We start from the raw sequence: 20100 nt of genomic DNA on the forward strand, positions 1-20100 counted from the left end.
ATCATCATCATCAACATCTAACACCTTTGAGCACTTACTTTGTGAAAAGTAAATTTCATATTCTTTCATTTAAATTTTGTACTATTTGAAATAGGCAATTAAAAAAGAGAGAGAGAGTCAGCTACTTATTCATTCCTTAAGGAAATGTCAGAAGACAGAGTGGAAATTGGGTTTCCTTAAAACTTGATTAGATGAATATGGTTCTTGAACATTTTCTGTATATGTCCTTGTCACAGCCATGTGGGGAATAGTTGGTGTCCAAAGCCAAATGCTGGTATAAAGAGAGTTATTCTTCCCAGCCCTCTGATCATTCTTCAAATTCATATAAGTGCTTGCACATATATACGGTTACAAGAGGGTAAGCCCTCTCTTTCTTTTGCATCCATGGCTCTTACAATATGACAATACTGTACTCTAGAGGGAAAAGGCACAAACATGAATCAGGAGCATAGAAATACGTCACAATGGTTGCCATGGAGTCAAATGACAAGTCTGTTATGGCTTCTGGTGTCCAAAGATGACCTCTCCCCGCATCCCCTGCCATCACATGGCTGTCTTCTCCCTGTGTGTCTGTGTGTCTCTGCTCTTCTTAAAATGACAACAGTCCCATTGGACTAACCAGCTGGAGCATATGGGTGTTTGAGAACCAGGTAAGGCATGCAGGTCATAGTGTAAGAGCCATGGATGGCATTTATAGGCTTATTATAATGAAATGACATAATCCATTTCCCTTGTGCAATCATCCTGCTATCAGTACTATTAAAAACAGGTCATTTATGCTATCAATGTTAATTATTACCCAAGAACTTGTGTGACAGATCTAGTGGATCTGCCAATAGATCGGGCTGGGGTCCTCATATCAAGAGGTAGAGCTTATTTTCCCTCCCCTTGAATCTGGACCATCTCTGTGACTATTACAAGGAAAAACAAAAAAATTCTTTCAAGTTCAGGCTTTAAAAGACTGACAGTTCCTGAAAGCTTCTTTCTGCAATTTCATTGTTGGAAAGATGCTGCCATGCTGTAAGGAAGACCACGTAGCTATGTAGAAGGGACCTCCTAGAGGAGAACTGGAACATCCACCAATGGTGGAGTGTGTGTGCAAGAGAAAAAAAGGGAGAGAGAAAAGAGGGGTGTGCAAGAGAAAAAAATGTTTTAAATGCAATTCTGTTTTTAAAAAGCTGTAATCAGAGTTGGACGCTCATGACCTGTTTCTCTTCTTTTCCAGGGTTGGTTTTTGCAACTTGCCTTCTAGCTGGGATTTGATAAACTTTTCTTTCCCAAGTAAATTTTTTATTTTGCTCCATTATGCAAAGCCTTGTTAAGCAAGAGCAGTGTAAGTAATCTCATACTGTCATTTTCCCAGGTGACAGTGAGCATTGGTTGCCAACTATGTGAGTATGACCATTTTAGACTTCTTAATACTCCTGCCAACACCAAAAGAAGTAGAACCACCCCCATATAATCCATAGACATGATAGAACAAATTGTTGTTTCTTAAAGGCATTATATTTGGGGGTTGTTCGTTATGCTGTCATTTTAACCAGGATACTACTGTTTCTCCATACAAGATTATTTTCTGTAAGCCCCTTGTTTAGAATGTCTTTCTTTTCCTTCCTAATACTTCTGCCCCCTTGAATTCATGTCCCAGAAGGATCAGGGCTAATCCAAGACTCCACGCTGCATGGGAAGCAGACAAGCCTCCCCCTTGGAGGATAGATCAGGACCTGGATAGAGCTCAGGGTAAAGGAGAAAGGCAACCAATTGGCTAAGTTTTCTTTCCTAGAGAGAAGGGATTCCTTTTACTTTGATTTCAACTTTCTGTATCTCTACTTGACAACAAGGTGCAGTTTGAGGACCATGATTAGGTGTGGATCCATAGGAAGGCCTCCAAGAGGATTGCTTTGGCAAACACACATTATCTATAATGGCCCTGAGGCTTCTGAGACTGTACAGAGATCCACCAAGAAGGACTGCCATGTTCCCCATGCTGCTAGCATGCCCCATACGTGTACTCAGTCTTTAGGGTTTCTGGAGCTACAATGCATCATAAGGACAGCTACATATTATTTGATTCCATGTCATTTTCATCTGATTGTGCTACCATTTTATTAATTTGTAGACTCTAGATTACATTTTAATGGTCTGCTTTGCATTCTCCTCCCTCTATTTTTCTGGTGATAAAATTTTAAAAGGCCATCTGTTGTGCTAAAGATGACTTTTTACTTAGGACGCAAAGTCATTGGAATGTGTGGTAGCAATTTTTCTTAGGTAATAACCTCCCCTATCTTATCAAACCAGGCTTTGGTTGCAGAAGGGCTTTCTTAATTCAGTTGTTGTTTTAACTTTGCCTTTTGTTGACCGGCTGAATGAATGACTCCCTCTCACACCGCATTCTGACTCCTCACACATTTGTCCTTAGCTCTGGAGTCTGGAGTCTGGAGGCCTGGCCAGTGACTAATGAGAAATTCTGATGTTATTTTATAAGATTTTTAATAAAGAATCTATTTCCTTTAGTGGATGGAGAAAGGTAGAGAGAAGCTGTGTGCCAAGATATAATTGCCGTCACCGTCAATGGCAAGTGTTTAATGAGTGTCTCCTGTATATAGAGCCCTGTTATGTCTGTGGCAGTCGTTCTTAAATGTGAGCCATTTTGCTTACCCCCACTTTCCAGAGAACATTTTTCAATGTCTGGAGACATTTTTAATTGTCACAGCGTGGGGTAAGGGGGGAGGACAATACTGGTACTTCATGGGTAGAGGTCAGGAATACTGCTAAACATTTAAAATATAAAGGCAGTCCTCCTCAGCAAAGAATTATCAAGCTCAAAATGTCAAGAGTTCCGGGGTTGAGAAACCCTAGTGTGTGGATATAAAGACATTGAACCTGGACCCTCTCGTCATGGAGCAGCATGAGGACAAATGAAATGGAGATGGAATATGGGTGAGATGAAGCATGAAAGAGAGAGAGGTCAGGCAAGCCTTGACTCATCACTACACACATTTTTTTCATAGAGCAAAGTCATCCATAGCAAAGAAGGACACTTATCCATGAGTCATGATAACCCCTAGCAGAGACAGAGACAGGAGGAAAAGAGTGCTGTAGTGTGCCTTTGGGTTTGGGGTGAGGTCCTTTTGTGTGCATGTGTGCGTGTGTGTGTTTTCTATATTCCCTTCATTCTGGAGCGAGAGCTCCTCCAACATCTCAGACTTTAAATAATCTCTTGAAGCTGATAACTCTCAAATTTCTGTCTCAAAACCAGTCCTCCTCTGATGTTCGGACTCCACCCAAATAAGCTGATTTTTTATTCAAGATGCATGTGTTTATTTTAGGAGGGTCAGAGAGAGAGGGAGACAGAAACTTTAGCAGACTCCATGCTCATCATGGAGCCTGACTCGGGGCTTGATCTCACAACCTTGTAATCATGACCTGAGATGAAACCAAGAGGCAGATGCTTAACCAACTGAGACATCCAGGCACCCCCCAAATATGTTGATTTTATGTTTCCATGTGGATATCTTGTAGTTGTTTCTAACTTAATGCGCCCAAAATGGAACCCTTGATTCTCTTTCTCAGACTTGTTCCTTGTCCCCCCAATATTCCCTCTTCTAGTGAAAATGCATCATCTTGCCAACCATTCGGTATGAGAATATGATTCCTCTCGTTTTCCAAATATGTATTTTGAATACGGAAGGCAGATTGTTACCTTCATTCTTCCTCTTGCTCTGCTTCCCCTCAATCTACTCACAATACCCACATGGACGTTGCATCATGTCATTTCATTATAATAAGTCTTTAAAGGTCATCCATGGTTTTACATGACTTTCTGGCTTTCATATCCCCTTGTGCTCCAGCTGGCTAATCCAATATGACTGGCGCCATTATAAGAAGAGGAGACACACAGACACATGGGCAGACAACAGCCATTTGACATCAGAAGCAGAGACTGGAGGGACATGTCCACATAGCAAGGAGCACTAGAGAATCCTGGCAATACCAGGAGCTAGAAAAGGAAAGAAAATAGTCCTCCCTGGAGTTTTCAGGGCCATGCCAGAACCTTGATTATTGATGTCTGGCCTCCAGAATTGTAGACAATAGATTTCCGTTGTTTTTAGCCATGCTATCCACGGTACTTTATTACTCCAACCCTAGGAAACAAAGACAGACGCACTGCTCTCACCACCTCAATCCCTCCCTCCCAGTCACACTGGACATTTTACTTCCTCAACACATCAAACTCACTATTCTCTTTCTTCGGAAAAGTGTGTTTTCCCTTGTTGTTGGAAGGCCGATCTCTTCTTGTCATACAGATAGCAGCTTAAACTTTGCCTCCTCTGAGAGGACATCTCAGAACACCAACTTAATGGAACCATCACCCACTATTCCACGCCATGTCACACCCAGTTCTGATACTTTGCTTAGAACATAATACAATGTGACCTTTACCCTGCTCTTCTCACCATGGCATGTAAACCCCATGAAACAAAAACCTCTTCTGTCCTGTTCATGTCTGTCCTCCACCTGGACTAGTGGCCCCAACTTTGCAGACACTCCATGTATATATTTTTTTAATAAATGAGCCAGTTACAAAAACGAAAAGGTCTTTGCCCAAGTATAGCTGGTTTGAGCAACCGGACAACCAGGGAGTAGGCCATGAATAGTTCAACTGGATCTTTGAGACAGAGAGAAGAGAGGTTTTTTGATGAAAGGAACAGGAATTCTCAAAAGAAGATCGCCCTCCTATGGGTGAGAGGGATCTCAGCCCATGTTCGGTGCTGAACCTCGGGTGGAAGGGGACATGGTCCGTTGTGTTCCATCAAGCCCACTGCCTTTCCTCTGCAAATATTTATGCTCTGAGCTCCCCCTTTCCCAGGCCTGACAGGAGCCCAGGGAAGGCTGTGCACTAGCACAGGGCCTAATGGAGACATTGCAGTGCTATTAGCACAGATGGTTGTCATATGCATGCAAATGAGAAACAAATTGAATTTGGTGTCCCCTCTCACCAGCTGTCCTATCAAGGAACGCTCCCACAGCAGCCAAAGAACTGCTGCTACACTACTAATCTGTCACCACAGATTAATTACAACGAGCACATTAATCACCATTTGTTTCTAGTACAAAGGAAAATATCTTGTTTTTCAAGTACGTCCCGTTAAAAGAAGGTGTCCAGCTTTGTAGAAACAAGGCGCAACAAGGGCTTGAGGCTTCATTAGTTAGGAACAAGAGGCAAATGGAGGATAAAAAGCCCTAGGCTGCATGCTGCCTTCAGAGCTATCTGCTGGTAAGGATTGGAGGAGAGGCAGCACCGCTGGGAAACGAAGAAGGACAGCTAGCCAGCTCTCACCTCACCTGATGCTCGAACAGCCTGGGGTTTCAAAGAGTTAATTTTGCTTAGTGGAGCCTCAAAGAATCAGGAGGCACCTGAAACAGGTGTTTTAGATGGATTATTATCACTATGGTTTGGTAGAAAGACTATGGGTAGGGTGCTAGCCAGAGATTCAAGGGACCAGGCTTCACCTCTAACCATGTATCTAGTTCTTGTTCTGAACTTGGATTTGAATAATGATTTTTTCCTCTTTTGGGAAAGTCAGCACCCACGTGAATACTTAATGAATACAATGCGCTCTGTTGAAATAGACATCTGAACAAAATTTTGTGTAGAGTTACAGTAGATTAATTGATTCTCTGAAGCCTTTCTATGCGCTCGTGTTAAGACGGCTTTGATGGGGCGCCTGGGTGGCTCAATGGGTTAAGCCGCTGCCTACAGCTCAGATCATGATCTCAGGGTCCTGGGATCGAGTCCCGCATCAGGCTCTCTGTTCAGCAGGGAGACTGCTTCCCTCCCTCTCTCTCTCTCTCTCTCTCTCTGCCTGCCTCTCCGTCTACTTGTGATCTCTCTCTGTCAAATAAATAAATAAAATCTTAAAAAAAAAAAAGATGGTTTTGATGAGATGGTCTCTGCTGCCTGCTCTCCCTATACCACCACCATGAGGTCTGTTCCTTAACTACCCATCACTAGTTTTAGAAGCTATGCCTCTCAGTTTTAACCATTCCTTTCTCCATTCATTCATTCATTCAAAAAATATTTCTTGGATGCTGTAACAGACATGTCTATCTTGAAATGCCATCCTGATTTTCATGAAACTTACAGTCTGGTAGGGAGACAGATATTAATCAAACAAATACAGAAATATGTATGAAATTTCAGTCATGAGTAAGGAGTGCAGGAGAGAATCACATGCCACTGTGGGAACATACAATAGGAGGATTCAACTGTATCTGGAGTAGAGGAGGCTTCCTGGAAGAAGTGACAACCATGTGAAGATCTGAAGGATGAGACCTAGCCAACCAGGCGAACACAGATGTCAACAAAGTTCCCTGTGAAGAGAATAAAGCTTTGAGGTAGAAGAGCACATGGCTTGCTCAAGAAACTCAAACAACAGCAATACAAATGGGTTTCAAGGCCAAGGAGCAACATGGAGAGATTTGTGACTGGAGAGCAGGGGGTTCCTTTAGGTCTTCTTGAGGAAGACTGTGTTTATTCCAATAACAGTGGATAATCACTGAAGGGCTTTATGCAATACAGGGAACTGGTCAGAACTGCATTTTGAAAAGCTCATTTGGGTACCTGGGTGGCCCCGTGGGTTGAACATCTGCCTTCAGCTCAGGTCATGATCCTGGGTGTCCTGGGATCGAGCCCCATATCAGGCTCCCTGCTCAGTGGGGAGCTTGCCTTTCCTCTTCTGTTCCTTCTGCTTGTACTCTCTCTTCCATATCAATCAATCAATCAATCAATCAAATCTTTTTTTTTTTAAAGGAAAGAAATCTCATTCATCTTTAGCATTACAAATAGATATTGGGTCACATACTGTCCTTGCCCACAAAGAATTTTAGACCAAGAGTCAATCATCTTGTGCTTCTATACCAGAACAAATAAGGGGTTCACAGAAATAGTATCTTTCCACAGAGTCATTTCCAGGTGTAATAAGGGTGAGGGGAGAATTCAAGGATTCAGTGTTATTTCAAGAACTGAAGTGCTATTGGGTGGAGGGGAATCAGGAGCATTTAGGTCAAGTTTTGTATAAGACTTATCTTCAGAGGATACAGGGGCAGGTTTTGAGAGTCAGGAATTTCACAGGCAAGACCAACCAAAATGGAGAACCAAGAACAGAGCAATGAAGACAACAAGAAGGGTATGTGCTGGGATCACATAGGAAGGAGAAAAGAAACTGCCCTTGGGAATTTAAGCCACACTGCCTTCCAACTTCTAGTAGCAGTTTTTTCAAGGTGGGCCAATCAAGGTTCCAAGGTGGACAGTTGTGTTCACAGAAAAATGAGAATCTTCTCTTTACTATAAATAATATGATATCTCACATGAAGTCCAACCAGCCTGTAAGGCCACAATGTATTAAAAGAGGCCTGTGGGAATAAAGTCATGTCAACAACAAACATTTTTACTTAATGTAAAAAGCTTATGGAAAGTAGCGATTATATGCTTTGTGTTCTGTAAAGCAGAATTCTGGTTGCCCAAAGGAGCAATGAAAATATTGGAGAGAAAGGAAAGTCACTTTGGTGATTTTTACAGAAATCTATCCTGAGGAAAAGAATTTTTAAAATAGGTGTAAGGATATTTATCATCAAAAGTTGGGCAAAAAACAAAGTTGCCACCATAAGAATGGTGATTAAATAAATAAATAGTGGTTGGGGCACCCGGGGGACTCAGCCAGTTAAGCATCTGCCTTCAGTTCAAGTCATGATCCCAGGGTCTTGAGATCGAGCCCTGAGTCAGTCTCCCTGCTCAGTGGGGAGTCTGCTTCTCCTTCTCACTCTGCCCCTCCCCCCACTTATGTACGTGTACTCTCTCTCACTCAAATAAATAAAATCTTTGAAAAAATAATGGTCAACTATAGAAAGGTATATAAATATGCAGTACTTTTAAAAGGATGATTGAGATGCATAATTCTCAACAAGAAAATATGTCCGTGGTATAGTCCATGGAGTGACCAAAACAGACTTCAAAATACTGTGTATTTATCCTATGATCCTGGTGATATAAATAAATATTTATAGAAGCCATCAGATGGGGACTTTCTTGCCTCCTCACTGCCAAATTTACTGACTTAACTAGCTGGCTAATCTCCATCTTCCATCCTGGTTCCAAAGAAGAGGGATCCCTGTTCCCATCAAAGGCTAGTGGGTCCTCATCTGGGCACCATGGCTTCTGTCTTCCCCCAGGGACATCATGGCTGCTGTTAGCATGCATTTCTCCTTCCTCGTGAAATTCTTCTTTTCTGTTAGGCTGTCCCTGTCAGTGTAATCAAAAGCTCTCCATTCTCCCCACCTCCCAAGAGCAGCTGCTACATCATTTACGTTCATCATTCAGAGCAGAACTCAAAACTGTTGCCGTGATGCTGTTTCCACTTCAGCTCACTCCAATCTGGTTCCCGTCCCTATCACTCTTCTCAAGGTCACAAGCCACTTCCCTGGTGTCAAATGCATTGGTCACTTCTCTAACCTCATCTGATGCACTCAGGGGCACATGATACCATTGACCTTCTCTCAAGACCCTTCATCTCTGGCTTTCCTTTGCTTCAATGCCACGAATACTCAAATCAATCTCCAATATTGACTACTTCACAGTTTGGTTGAGATTCCTCTTTCCTTCCCTGGGTTGGGTGTTCTCAGCTCTGTGTATTGGCATCATCTGGGAAGGCTTCTAAATACAGGGAGGCATGGGTTCCAGACTAGGAAAATTAGAATCACCAGCTGTGGAGCTCTGGCTTTGGCAGGTTTTGAAAGCTTCCCAGGTGACCCTTACGTGCATTCAGAGCTGAGAACCACTTCCTTAGGTGGTCTCATTCCATCTCACAGCTTTACATATTAACATCATATGGCCAAATGAGTACGAAATCTCTACCTTCAGCCCGCAGGCAGAGCTCCCTGGAAGAACAAGGCCAGTTGAGTCTGAAGGGAACTCCCTGTCCTTTGATGGTCACTGCTTTACTCCCGGGACCGGGGATGGGATAATCACCATGAACATGGCAAGAGAGCCATATGGACACCCTGACACCCCACACTCAGCATTCAGAAGAACAGAACTTCTTGTTCAGAAACATCCGCACAGATTTCACGAATCCCTTAACCTTCACTCTCTCCATAGGGATGTCCAGTTTAGCTTGGACAATAGATGAATAAAGATAATTATGCTTTCATTCTAAATCCTAATTGGCTGTGGAAGCATCTGTCGTGCTACTCCAAGTTTGCCCAGGCTTGTGTAAGCTATCCGTCCCATTCACCGGTACCCCATCCTGCCCACCCATCGATAGCGCCAGGTAAATTCCCCTTTGGTTGCTTTGCGGTCTCATAGCATTAGACTCTGCATTAGTCTGTCCTCTAGGACTACCTTCGCACCCTACACCAGACTCTCAGGGAGGCTTGCTAGTTTTTTTTTAGTTTATTTCCTACGCACTCATTGATTTCATGTTTCAACTCAGCAGGGCCACTGGGTATCCAGCTGTTTGGTCAAACATTATTCTGGGCATTTCCAGGAGGATGTTTTTATTTTTAAATTTTTTATTTTTTTTTTCAGCATAACAGTATTCATTATTTTTGCACCACACCCAGTGCTCCATGCAATCCGTGCCCTCTACAATACCCACCACCTTGTGCCCCCAACCTCCCACCCCCCACCCCTTCAAAATTCTCAGATCGTTTTTCAGAGTCCATAGTCTCTCATGGTTCACCTCCCCTTCCAATTTCCCTCCAGGAGGATGTTTTTAGATGAGATGAACATTTGAATCAGTAGGCTCGGTAGAACAACTACTCTCCCCAGGTAGGTGGGCCTGGAAAAATCAGCTGAAAGCCTGAGCAGAACAAAAAATCTGTCCCCTGAGTAAGAGAATTCCTCCTACTTGACCATCTTCAAACTGGGACATCAGCTTTTTCCTGCCTTCAGACTTGAACTGAAACACTGGCTTTTCTTGGGTCTTGAGTGCTTTTAAGTCTTCCTAAGCTGGCTATACCCATTACTAAATGGAGTTCTTTTATTATTTTTTTTAATTTTTTATTATTATTTTTAAAGATTTATTTATTTATCTACTTATTTGAGAGAGAGAGAGAGAGAGAGAGAGAGAGCAAGCAAAGGGAGGAGGAGAGGGAGGGGGAGAGAGAGAATCTTAAGCAGACTCCCCACCAAGCACAGAGCCTGACTCAGGGCTCCACCCCAGGATCCTGAGATCAAGAGTCAGCTGCTTAACCAATGGATCCATCCAGGTGCCCCTAGAGTTCTTTTAAAATTTGTCCATGACAACACCTACTGTTTGTCAAGCACCCACTCCATGCCTGCCATTTTAAACAGTATCACCTCCAGTCTTTGTACCAATCCTGCAAGAGAGGTCAATGTGTTTGTTAGCCCAAAGTCACATAGCTGATGGGCAGCAGAACAGGAATGTGAACAGAAATGTGTGATTTCAAAGTCAGTGTTCTCTCCTACCCTTTTTATACTGGACTTCCATATCCTAGCATAGCTTCACCACACGCATATGCACATGCTCACACACGCACGCACACGCTCACACACGCATGCACACACTCAGCCACACATAGACACACACACACACTCTCACTTCTATTTCCTCTTGTGTATAAATTATCTCCAGTCCCACACTCTGCTGAAGGAATGGACTTTCAGGGAATGGGTTTATGTGTGTTTTCCATCCCCCTAGGTACCCTTTGACAAAGAGAAGAGCTTGGATTTAGGGGAAATTGATTTATCTTCCAGGTTGGAATCAATCAACCCTGCCCCTACAGGGTTGGAACTCTGAGTCAGAGGGTTGTGGGCCCTGGAGCTGATAGTGAAGTTGGGCCATGTGCAAACAGAGGGTGCCTGGGAGAAGGGGCCTGAGGCCAGCGAGGAGGACCCATAGGCAGAGGCAAGGAGGGCACAATCCGGTTCTCACCAAGTTCTGCAGAACTTCCTGCCAACTATATATTGCACTTGGTGTCTCTGTGTCCTGCAGCTAAACTCCAAACTCTACCCCCACTTTTAAATTTGAAATACTCATTTTTTTTTGTATTTTTTAAAAAGATTTTATTTATTTATTTGATGGACAGAGATCACAAGTAGGCAGAGAGGCAGGCAGAGAGAGAGGAAGGGAAGCAGGCTCCCCGCTGAGCAGAGAGCATGATGTGGGGCTCGATCCCAGGACCCTGAGATCATGACCTGAGCCAAAGGCAGAGGCTTTAACCTGCTGAGCCACCCAGGTGCCCCTTGAAATACTCATTTTAAATAAGAAATGCATCCATAGATTCAAAACTCAAAATGTGCAAAAGGGGGTATCATCAATATTATGTCATCATCTCCTTTCCCTACCCCCTCATGCCTAAATGCAAACTGCTATTAATGACTTTCTCAAAAGGAGGGTGCGGCATAAGCCTACACTTACATACTATATCTGTATGCACATATTTTATTTTGGTGGACATAAATGGTACCATACTAGACCTATTGTTTTGCTTTTTTACACTTTGCTTTTTACTTTCTTTTTAAAAAGATTTTATTTTATTTTATTTAAACAGAAAACTTTTTTTTTAAAGATTTTATTTATTTATTTGACAGGCAGAGATCACAAGTAGGCAGAGAGGCAGGCAGAGAGAGAGGGGGAAGCAGGCTCTCCGCTGAGCAGAGAGCCCAATGTGGGGCTCAATCCCAGGACCCTGGGATCATGACCCGAGCCAAAGGCAGAGGCCTTAACCCACTGAGCCACCCAGGCACCCTGTAATTACTTTTTAACTCTGTTTCATTGTGAGCAGAGAAAGTTTCTGAACTATTTCCTATTCGTTTCCTATATGATATAATAATAATATAATAACAATAATAACACTGTTATTTGGTAAATAGCCAATAACTATTAGGACTTCATTGCAAATTGAACTTATTATTTAAAGTGTTCATCTTTAATTCACTGAGGTCCTTCTACCTAGAATATAATTTTGTCTGTTATTGAGATCAAGACCAATTTTTCATTTGGATTTTTATTTGCCTGTCTTTGATGATTCAACCTCTCTCGGTCGTTTTGTTTTAGATTCATCTATTCGCACAGTAAAACTGAGGCTTTGCTCTGTTCTCAGAGGCTTTTTTTCTTTTTAACTTATTTTTTCCTTTTTAACTTATTTTATTTTTTATTTTATGTATTTAACTTATTATTTTAAGATTTTATTTATTTATTTGAGAGAGAGAGCACAAGCAAGAGGGGCAGAAGGAGAAGGAGAAGCAGACTCCCAGCTGAGCAGAGAGACTGATTCGGGACTCGATTCCAGGGCCCTGGGACCATGACCCAAGCTGAGGGCAGATGCTTAACTGACTGAGCCACCAAGGTGCCCCTCTTTCTTGAAAGAGTGAGCATTGCCCATTTATATCACAATAAATAAGTCTGGTTTTAGTTCTGTAATACATCTTGTGTTAAGTCATATGTTTTTCTTGACCTCTTGTTTTAAAAAAAAAAACTGTATGGTGAATTTTCTTGGCATCTGAAGTGTGTTTCACTAATTTGGAAATAGTATACTTTAGTTCAAGAAACACTTTTGTAAACATAAAGATACATTATTATACATTTGTGTATGGCCTTTAAATATCTATGTAGATATTTAATTATCTGCAAAAGAAACTTAATAAAATTGGTCTGATACACTTTTTCCACTTTTTCCCTTAGCTTCAACCCCCCAGTTTTAGTTGACTTTATTATTTTTCAGTGTTTAACTTATAGTTGGTAAATATACTTATAGCTCAATGACTTGATATTCCATCCTTTTTTTAAAAAAAAAAAGATTTTACTTATTTATCTGACAGAAAGAGAGATCACAAGTAGGCAGAGAGACAGGCAGAGAGAGAGGGGAGGAAGCAGGCTCCCCACTGAGCAGAGAGCCCGATGCAGGGCTTGATGCAGGGCTGAATCACAGGACCCTGAGATCATGACCTAAGCCAAAGGCAGAGGCTTAACCCACTGAGCCACCCAGGAGCCCTTCATATTCCATCCTTAAATGATGTCTTACCTCGCCTTCTACAGCTACAATAGTATCTCTGAGCTTTTCCTTCAAATTATTGTTAGTGATTACATTTGGTTTATATAGGGTTTTAATTTACTTTGTATTCTGAACCATTACCTGCTGTTATTTTAACCTTAGCCCTACAATTTCATGAGTCCTCCCCCCATTTATGTCTACTTAGCTAAGGTTTATCCTCTGATAGTTCTTTTTTTTTTTTGAAATACCAATTATTTTTAAAGTATATCATTTACATCATTCTTGTTTATTCTTTCCTCCTCCATCCCTTGAAACTCTGATTCTTCCGTTTCATTGTCCTTGCTTTCCTTGTTTCTGTTGTCCACACTCCTTACCACATTTGCAATGGTGCTTATTTCCCTGTGTGCTACTCCTAATGTGTGGCCTTTGTGGACTTAGTTTTCTTTCACTCTTTTCCTGAATAACTTCCAACTCGTGTTTTATTTCCTTCTATCATCTCACTTATCTTTCCTGAGCTCTTGTATGTATGCTCTGTGCTTTTATCTAATAAAGGTGACTGTTTCATCCAGGGTTTGGTTGAATGATGATACACTTGGTTAATTTTCCTCAGCCCCATGGTATGGCAAAATTTTGTTGGTGGTTGCTCCTCACCTTTTGTTTGTTTTTCCTGTTTGTTGTCTTTTTCCTGCTCTTCATTGAGCAGGTGAATCCTTCACGTGGCTTGCCTTTTGCATGAGTTCCCTGATTGGGTAGGGGAGGAAGGCAAGTGCTCTGGGCTTGCAGAAATTCTCCTCATGATAACAGATCTAAACAGTGAGCGAGCTCTTCTAGTATATACTTTGGGTTTGCAGTGCACAAGCTACTGGTAGCCCAGAGGTCTTCCTCCTTCACTCTGCCTCACTCCCTGCAGAATGGCTTGCCTATGTGATTCCTCATTCTGCCCCACCCTCCTGGTTTCTATATAGTGTCAGATCAAGTTGAGAGAAATTTCTTCTACTAACTTGCTCACTTTTTTCTATTTATCCAAAGACAGGGCTCTTGATTTTGTCCTCACCACTCCTGTTTCCACCGAAAAAGTGCTCTGCCAGCTTCATCTGAGACTTGTAGCTTCAGGTGCCCTCTCTGCCCCTTCTCCAAAGTCTGATCTTCATGTCACTGTCATATCCAGGAGATCCTCTGTGTTTGCGAATTTGCCCCTTTGCTAAAATACATTTGTAACCCCCAAATCAATACCTGTGGCACTTTTGTGCTCAGCCACAGACATGCTCAGAGTGACGAGCATGGATTCGCTCAATACACACATTCCCAGCTGAGGATGAACTGGATGACACTCTGCTTTCCCAGTTCAGCTTTTATACTGCAAACAAATATCCCTTTTAATGGCCTATTTGTGCCATGTTATTTGCATTTTGGAGTTGTTGGTGGTGACTTTGCTGTTGAAAATGGCCCCAAACTTGGTGTTGAAGTGGTGCCCAGTGTTCCCAAGTGCAAATAGGCTGTGCTGTGCCCTATGGATGAACTACAGGATTTAAATAAGCTTTGACCAGCCATGAGTTATAGTGCTGTTGGCCATGAGTTCAATGATAATGAATTGACAATATATACTAAATAAGGAGTTTTAAAACTGAAACAGGCATAAAAGATAACCTTCAACGGACTAATGGATAAGGAAGATGTGGTTCATATACACTATGGAGTATTATGCCTCCATCAGAAAGGATGAATACCCAACTTTTGTAGCAACATGGACGGGACTGGAAGAGATTATCCTGAGTGAAATAAGTCAAGCAGAGAGAGTCAATTATCATATGGTTTTGCTTATTTGTAGAGCATAAGGAATAACACAGAGGACATGGGGAGATGGAGAGGAGAATGGAGTTGGGGGGAAATTGGAGGAGGAGACGAACCATGAGAGACTGTGGACTCTGAAAAACAATCTGAGGGTTTTGGAGGGGAAGTGGGGTGGGAGGTTGGGTGAGCCTGGTGGGTATTATGGAGGGGATGTATTGCATGGAGCACTGGATGTGGGGCATAAACAATGAATTCTGGAACACTGAAAAGAAATTTTAAAAATAAATAAAAATTAAACAACAACAATGTATTGATTGACTGATGAAAATGCTGTGACCAGAGGCTTGCAGGACCCTAACCCTGTGTTTCCCTTGGGAGCAATGGTTCAGTATGCATCAATTTGGTGTTCTCAGAGACTTTACAGAACAGAACTACTGCAAATAACAAGAATCCACTGTATTGTCATTTGAGGTTACTGATGTCTCCCAGTTACATCAAGGACAGAGTTTTTTTTGCCTGTCCTGGTTTTTTGGCTGTTTGCTTTTGCTTTGGGTGATTTGCAAGAAAAATAGGGGTAATTGCCACATCTTGCCATTTTAGACTGTGAAAACGACTGGGCTTATTTGAAAGTTTTATCTCGTTAGGCAGATTACCCAGAAAAGGTGGAGGGTGCCCAGTGAGAAGCTGAGAGGTTCAGAGAAGAGAATGGGGACAGAATCAGGAGGCTGAGAAAGGAGCCGAGGGCAAATCCCCTGGGTAAGTCCCAGAGCATGAGTGTTTGCACTCAGGTGGCTTAAAGTCTGGTCTTGATCCTGCCATTCATTACCTCTGTGAGACTGGATAGGTTATTGCTCTGGGAGTCTGCTCCCTCTTTTGCAAATGTTGATCATATGGTATAATTGTGAGATTATATATTCAAAGACTATATATATAAAGCGTCTGTTACACAGTAGGCACTCAGCATTTATTAGTTCACTCCTCATTCACTCAGGGAGGAAGCATATTTGGGAAAGCTCATATGCCTTCATTTCTGATTTCTCGCGGAATCGGTTTATGATCTGTGCCTCAAAAAATCATTCTCAAAGTCACACTTGTTTATTACCCAAAGTGCTATTACCTTGCTAGATCACCCTCCTTTTCACCAGGCTTGGGAATCAATAGCTCTTAGCTATTTTCCAAAATCAAATCTACTCTGAGCAAATGAAGATTTGTCACCAGTAACAATATTATAGAGGACATGCTGTAGCTTTGGGGGCACGAAAGGATTTCAGAGACATCTATACCAAGACATCACTGATTATGTACAGCCTTTCAGAGCTCTTGCTTAAAAGGGGACAGCACACATCAGGATGCCAAGGTTCTGACATATTTATTCTTTAAAAATCAGCCTAATTACCTTAGGGCGACACCTGGTAGGTCTCAGCTGGTGGGGCCCAGCCAATTAGGCTCAGGAGACTTCCCATGATGGTAAGAAAATTGGTAAGACAGTCAGGGGTTACCCCTGACTGGGGACCCACTGCTGTCTGCTCACCAGCTATATCCCAGAGGTGTCTGTGTCGAGGATCTAACAAGGGAATGGAGGAATATCAGAGCTTTCTCCAGAGGTCATTTGTCCCAGGCAGGATATGTTTTGGTCAAGCTGTCCTCTGATCAGGAATTAAAGTCACTGAGTAGAAAGGAATAAAAAGACAAAAGATGAGGGTTCAGTGGTACAATAAGAATTATAAGTAAGGGTTGGGATTCTGTTCCTCCTAGCAGGAGAGTTTGATATGGTTGTGGGTGTACAGGGACAAGGAAAGAACCCAAATTAACCTCCTGGACTGATCACCAGACACACAACTACAGCCATTATGCTTTCTGTGTAACCTCTTCCACTAAACCTTCATCTTGTTGATCTCATTCCCCACCCCTCCCAAAAAAGATAAGGCTGCTGATTCACTTTCCACAAAAGCTCCAAAATTACAGGGGGTGCTCTCCACCATTTATCAGTCAGTGGGACTACAAACCTGTAGAGTGATTCTGTTCTTTCATCCATTAAACAGATGAGATAACTGAAGCTCAGAAATGTTGAGTAACTTCCCCAAGGCCACCCAGCTAGTAATGGCCAACCTGGGGCTCAAATCTAAATCTGTATTACTGCCCAAGCCTGGGTTTATTTCACATGCCAGGCTGCAGTGAGGTCCTGTGAACACAGGTGTTGGCTAGAAGTGCCTTTGGAAGCCCTTTTCCCAGTGAGTTAAAATGGTGGTCCTCCACTCTGGCTGCATATGGAATTACATGGGCATCATATATCCCAGTGATGATGTCTTCCTGGAGGTAGGTCTCCTTAGTTTCATTTTGAAGTCCTCTCTGTATTCTGAAGAGGAAACTCCTTCTTTTCCATACCGAGTACACTTATGGATGCCACCTGGAAGTCTGAGATGAAATACAAAGAATTAGCTTTTCAAGTTCAAGGACTGTATTGCCCACCAAAAACTCTTTAATGATGTTTTGGTTTGCAAAATCACCAAACAAATTTTGGCAAGGAAGGGACGTTATTAGAACCATCCTGGAGTATTTCATGAAATCAAAAGAAGGACATATCTGAGTCTTAGGACGTAGGACTGTATTGTCATTTGAGGATATCTGAGTCTTAGGAAGGTATTGAGGTTAGATATCTAGATATCTATCTATCATTTGAGGTTATTATATACAAGTGTTTCCTAAAGTGTGGTACCCAGACCATCAACATTACCTGAAATCTTATCATAAGTGCATATTCTCAGACCCTGCCACAGAATCAGAAACAGGAGCAGGTGTCAGTGGTATGTATTTTTTCAAGTCTTTATGATACTTCTGGTGCTCAGTAAAGACTGAGAAAGCAATGCCATGGACCACATCTCTGAGTTTTCTGTAATTATAGAAAGTAACCAATGATATCATCCATCTTTACATGCTACAGGTTCAGCCATGTGGAAAAGAGTGTGTTGACTGTCATTTGTTCTCAAATTAAAATTTACTTAGGGGTGCCTGGGTGGTTCAGTCGGTTGTGTCCAACTCTTAATTTTGGCTCAGGTCATGGTCTCAGGGTTGAGATCACACCCTGCCTCAGGTTCTATAGCCTGCTTAAGATTCTCTCTCTCACTCTCTTTCAGCCCCTCCCCCAATAAACAAAGAAATAGATACATAAATAGATAAAAATAAAATTTACTTAGAAGGGACCCACTGATTGAATTCAGATTATCAACACACAATTTTGGAACATGAACTATAGTAAAAGGAAAAGGTGGATAGAGAAGAAAAGCACCATTGTATAAATATGTTTACTTTAATTGCAAACAGATAAATGGTAGAGAAAGGGGCAATACCCAGGGAGAAGGTGCTGAGTGAGTGGTCTAGTAATAAGAATAGAAATTATAGCAGTAGTAATTAGGAACATTAGCAGCAATGGTAATATTTACTAATAATCCTTGAATATTGACTGTTTGTCAGATCTAGAGCTTGGCATATTTTCCGTGGATTTTTTTTTATCCAATTCTCACAACACATCTGCAAAGTAGGTACTGTTGATATTCGTATTTTACAGATAAAGAACTGTTTAAAAAACGTGCTTGAACTGGAGTACCTGTGGGGCAGAAGAATGTGGACAACCTGTGACCCATTACTACTGGATACTTGCTTTAGATTCTGTCCTCTCTTAAGGGCAACAGACCTCAGTGAGTTGGATGGTTTGAGACTTGGTGATGTTTGAAATCCCATCCATCATCACAGTCCTAGATCGTCTCTGGCCATTTGGTGTTTTACAGTATGACCACTGCATTCTGCACTACAAGCAGAACAAGAAAGGAGCTGGAAGTGTGGGATTCTCAAATACAGGTTTGTTTCTGAGACTCCAGAGTATTTGAAATTTATTCTGACTGGGGTCAAGTCCATCCAGACATAGAGGATTATAAAGGCATTTGCACCACCCCTACCATGGGAGACCACACACAGAAAGCAAATGTGAATTGGAGAGAAAATGTCCCAGAGATGCATCCAATGAGGCTCTAAATGAGAGACTTGATTTTTAATCAGTCCTTTCCTCTTAAATCCCTTACCTACATCCCTCTATATGTTTACCTTTGTATAACAGTCTGAGATCAGGTGTCCTGAGTGCACCAGTTTTTTGTTTGTTTGTTTGTTTGTTTTTACATCAGTTTTTTAATACTTTGGTGTGAAGGGGAAGCCATTCCAGGAGAAAGTAGGGTCTTAAAAGTTTTGCATTGTCCTGCTCACCTGGCCTATTTGAACAACCTTACTATTATTTTTTTAATCAAGTCCATTTGTTTATCCATCCATGTCTGCTCCTTCCTAACATCAGCCCCTTTCCTGATGCCCTAAAAACTTCCAATGATTTTTCCTAGAACTTCAGGCACAGCTCCTCCCTCCTTCAGCCTAGCTCATCCAGGACACCCTTACTCTTCCACCGTGGCTCCTTCTGCTAGGCATCCACCTCGGGCACCAGCCTCCCTGCACCCCACCCTTTGGGTTCTTCTTTTCCCCTGTTTTCCCACCACTTTCCCCTCTTCAAAATAAATCCGGATTCGCAGCCTGCTGTCTCTCTTTCCTTCCCCCCACTTTTCCTTCCTTTTCTTCTTCCTCACCTTGCAGGCAGCTATAGTGAGAATCCTATTTTCCTCTTTCATAGCAACGATAAGAATACTCAAGAGCCTTTTATTTACTAAGAACAGAGGAAGGCTGCTATCTTGTCTGGAATGGCCAGGAACAACTGATACAGTGGGGAGCTTTTCATCACAGTCCCCATAGGGTACCTTGAGATGTTTTAATGGTCAAGACCAAACTTAATTCAAATCCAGCAGGCATTATTAGAAGTCATGGTGGCTAGCATGTCTTTATTGCTCTCATTTTAAATTATGAAGTGTAATAAGGTCACATTTCTGGAAATAGAACTCAGTAAGATACATTGGTTTAATTTGTAAAAGTAATCTCCCTTCATAGACGATATGTTACATTCCACTTCAGCTAAAATCCACATCAATAGCAGAAAAATGTAACAGGCTTCAATTAGCCTCAATAAGCCTTCCACATGATGAAGAACAGGAAAAAGAAAAGAAATTGGTATTTCATATCTTCATCATTTAAGGACTTTGATGATACAAAATAGATTGGCTCTATTTATTTCCCTGTGGCAGTGCATGTCTTCTTGAAAGGTTGTAATATGATAAAATGAATTTTAATAAAACGGAGGTGAAAAAGATTCCTTGGAAGCGAGTCAAGAAACTTTCAGCGGGGCAGCAGAGAGGATCAAGGAGA

This window comes from Lutra lutra, chromosome 16 (assembly GCF_902655055.1).
Source record: "Lutra lutra chromosome 16, mLutLut1.2, whole genome shotgun sequence".
NCBI classification, from domain to species: domain Eukaryota; kingdom Metazoa; phylum Chordata; class Mammalia; order Carnivora; family Mustelidae; genus Lutra; species Lutra lutra.